Genomic DNA, 4,019 nt, shown 5'->3' with positions numbered 1-4,019 from the left:
AATTCGAAAAAAAAGGGAGGAAAGAAACGCCCGCGTTCAGCTATTGCGCAAGCGCGCCGGAGACACAGCCGCAGCACCGCCTTCCGCCCGCCGGGCCCCTCACGCGGCGCATGCGCCCAGTTCCCTGGAAACCCGCGTGGGGCGGAGCGCGCCCATCTCGCGCAAGCGCGCATGTGCCGACCTTAATAGCGGCGTCGGCTGTCAACGCAGCGGCTTGAGCTGTCCGCTCGCTCGAGCGGGGCTGGCTGTGCGTCTTCTAGGCTGTTCCTGCGCTAGTCGCCGCTGAGGGGCTGGCGATGCGCGAGGAGCTCCGGCTAGGAAGGTCAGTCGGTGGAACGTGTCCGAAGCCTGCGGTGTCCGCGTGTGGGAGCTTTAGGGCTGAGGACAGGCCGCCCGCGACCCTCGGGAGTCGCTTCCCAAGTCAGGCGGCCCCGCCCAGGTGTCCGTGCTGGCGGTTCGCAGCCGGGGGGGCCCCGAGGGGCTGCGTCGCGGCGCTGGGAGGGGCCGTGTGGACCGCCCGTTAAAGGACCCCCTCGTCGTTCAGCAGACGACTGACACGTGTTTTTGCGTCGGGCGCCTTGTGTCTTTTCAGACACTGAGATCCCTTCGTGTTCAGCCGTCAGCTGGGGGAACGAGCCCCGTGGCTTCCGCGCTGAGGGAGTCCACAGGCTCGGCAGCCTCTGAGCGCCTTTCTCCCCAGCAGCTTGCGATCCCTCATCCCAGGCCCTGTCATTCCCTCCTGCCTCAGCCTCCCGAGCAGCTGGGACTACAGGCAGGCGCCATCACGCCCGGCTACTTTTTGTATTTTCGGTAGAGACGAGGTTTCACCAGGTTGGCCAGGCTGGTCTCGAACTCCTGACCTCAGGTGATCCACCAGCCTCGGGCTCCCAAAGTGCTGGGATTAGAGACGTGAGCCACTGCGCCCAGCAAATGCTTTCGTTCTTAAGATATTGTTAGGTTTTAGGCCCGGCGCGGTGGCTCAAGCCTGTAATCCCAGCACTTTGGGAGGCCGAGGCGGGTGGATCACGAGGTCAAGAGATCGAGACCATCCTGGTCAACATGGTGAAACCCCGTCTCTACTAAAAATTACAAAAAATTAGCTGGGCATGGTGGCGCGTGCATGTAATCCCAGCTACTCGGGAGGCTGAGGCAGGAGAATTGCCTGAACCCAGGAGGCGGAGGTTGCGGTGAGCCGAGATCGCGCCATTGCACTCCATCCTGGGTAACAAGAGCGAAACTCCATCTCAAAAAAAAAAAAAAAAAAAAAAGATATTGTTAGGTTTTAAAGGGGAGGCAAGGGTTAGAGAATGACACAGGTCAGCGTGGTGGCGCACTCCTGTAATCCCAGCACTGTGGGAGGCCGAGGCTGGTGGATTACCTGAGGTCAGGAGTTCGAGACCACCCTGACCAACGTGGTGAAACCTTGCATCTACCGAAAATACAAAAATTAGCCGGGCGTGGTGGCGCATGTCAGCAATCCCAGCTACATGGAAGGCTGAGGCAGGAGAATCATCACTTGAACCCGCGAGGCTGGGGTTGCAGTGAGCCAGGATGGCACCATTGCACACCAGCTGGACAATAAAGTGAGGCTCAAAAAAAAAAAAAAAAAGAATGACACACGGGTCAGCTCAACAGCAACACAGGTATGTTGCAAAAGCCTGTGGAGATGGGGGATCAGCTTAATGGCAGAGCCCACTGCTGCTTACAGGCTGGGGTACTTATGGGGGGAGGGGAATGGGCAGTATGGCTTGCTGCCTGCAGTATGTTGATAAAATTTACTGTGATCAGGCAGTTTTGCCCTTGTTCCCACAGAATGTGATAGTTACGTTCCTTGGATCTTTGCCCAGCAGGGTTTGATAGGGACGTTCTTTCAACTGGGCCTTGGCCCAGCTGTGTATGATAAGAAAGGCAGTTGGCCAGGATATTTCTCCTGACCCAAACCTCCCCGGAACGTTTCACTTTGACCTGGGTCCGCGAAATGGCCCAGGGGGCTTAGGAAATAGTGCAGTTTGGACTACAGATAGTGGGACATCAAAACGTTTCCTGGGTCTGTTAAGTCCTGGGTTTGTTTAGTAAACGTGATTAAATCTGTTCCCTTAATCTTAAACATCTTGTGACTATGAAGAATGCAGCCAGCAGGTCTCTGCCGCATTTTACTCAGCATCTATTCGAGGTGGAATGCCTCCGACAGACTTGCTGCTTGATCCCTAGGCTGTGACCATGTCAGAAATAGAGGCAGCTTAGGTCAAGGTACACTCAACACTGAATTGTAGCTTAGTTAAAATCAGAACTTTTGTTCTTGCAGTAATACAGTAATGTAAGGGTAAGCAAAATGACACATTTACTTCTTAATTACACATTGTAGCATTGAAATAACGGATGCCTTTCTGCAAATAAAAAAGATCTGTGCTTCTGATAGCACTACAGCTGACTTGCTCATTGCTGGATGGAGTTCAGTGTTAACTAAAGTGGCAACTTTAAACTGCTTTAGCTCCCGGGACCGAGGCACTCTGCATGCAGACATCTATCTACTTTGAATTCGGTTCCTTCCTTTTAATGAAGCTCAAGTCTCGTGTTATGAAATAGTCCTCCAAAGGTGTTAGCCACTTTTTCCCTATAATCTGCCTTTGAAAAAAATCCCTTTCAATTTGCTTAACCCCTGAGAGCCAAAGGGCTTTGATGGTTGCTAGGCTAGGTCATTGTCATCATGTTCAGTAAATAAATATCTAGACGTCGGTTTATCTGCCTTACCTAATTCCAAACGAGTTCACGGTGATCCTGCCTGTCTTTCTGTTGTTAGAGGTCCATGCCAGGAGCCAACTTTCTATTCGTTTTGCCGCGGTGATCAAGTCAGAAATGTCTCAGATCATTCAAACCCAGTTTAACCTAGTAAAGAAAATAGCAAGATAATCTTGCCGTATTCCAGCTGTGTTCTTACCTTCATTTTTTTAGGTAGGCTTGAACTTCCACCTGGAGTCATTCCCGTTAAGATTTACCAGAAAACGCCCGACAACAGGAAGGCTGCAGGACTACGCTTGGCTCCCAATGTTAAGGAATGAAAACAGGAAAAGTTCTGTTACCTGTCTGGCAGTGGAGCTTCGGAGTTAGTCTCCTGGCCATGTCACTTACCAGCTTGGCAGCCTCGGACAGACGGAACTCTCTGAGCTCAGTTTCCTCATCTGTAAAGTGAGGGCATACTCTGTACCTTTATTCAGCAGTAGAGATTCAGTGTGAACACTTAGGTAAAGCGCACAGTACGGGCTGAGTAAATGGACGGTTACTGAGGTGCCATCACTTGTTTTTAGGTTCCTTGGAGCTTTCCCCCTAAACACCTCAAAAGATTTTCATTATTTTTTCTAATGCTAATATTTTTCTAATTCTTGTTTTAAAATATTTTACTGTAAAATATTTTGGCCTGGCCTAGTGGCTCACGCCTGTAATCCCAGCACTTTGGGAGGCCAAGGTGGGCAGGTCACTTGAGCCCAGGAGTTTGAGACCAGCCTAGGCAACATGCCGAAACCCCATCTCTACAAAAACTATAAAAATTAGGTGGGCATGGTGGCATGCGGTAGTTCCAGCTACTTGGGAGGGCTGATGTGGGAGGATTGCTTAACCCTGAGAGGTTCAGGCTACAGTGAGCCATGATTGCACCACTGCACCCCAGCCTGGGCAACAGAGTGAGACTTGTCTCAACATAAATAAATAAAATATTTTATTTGTGAAATGATAATTTGGTTTCTTTTCTTGACTGATAAAAAATAAAACTTTCTTTCACCTCCACTGAGGCTTAAAAGAACAAAAAGAAGTGTAACTGACATTAAGAGGTTTTGGCTGCTAAACCATTGTTAATATTGAACCGAGTTCCTGTACTTCTGGCTAAAAGCAAAGAGCTGTGATGTTTTAGCCAGAGCAGTTTTATTATGAGTTAGATTTATGATTCCCAGTAGGCTTTTTGAAATGTCGCCCAGAGGTCAGGGACTCCCTGTCCCCATTCATAGATTCTAGACTGAATCTTTCCC

At 50.2% G+C, this 4,019-nt stretch overlaps 1 long non-coding RNA gene across 1 annotated transcript; it reads left to right on the top strand.

The window, feature by feature from the left end:
- The first annotated feature begins 184 nt into the window (after positions 1 to 184).
- LOC144578445 (uncharacterized) lies at positions 185 to 3,727 on the top strand. The gene is made up of 2 exons (XR_013524245.1): positions 185 to 322; positions 2,953 to 3,727. It is a non-coding gene; the product is annotated as an uncharacterized LOC144578445 (long non-coding RNA).
- The last annotated feature ends 292 nt before the right edge of the window (positions 3,728 to 4,019 follow it).

This window comes from Callithrix jacchus, chromosome 1 (genome assembly GCF_049354715.1).
Source record: "Callithrix jacchus isolate 240 chromosome 1, calJac240_pri, whole genome shotgun sequence".
In the NCBI taxonomy this organism is placed as follows: domain Eukaryota; kingdom Metazoa; phylum Chordata; class Mammalia; order Primates; family Cebidae; genus Callithrix; species Callithrix jacchus.
Note: the sequence above shows the minus strand (reverse complement) of the source record. Positions and strands in the feature narration are given on the sequence as shown.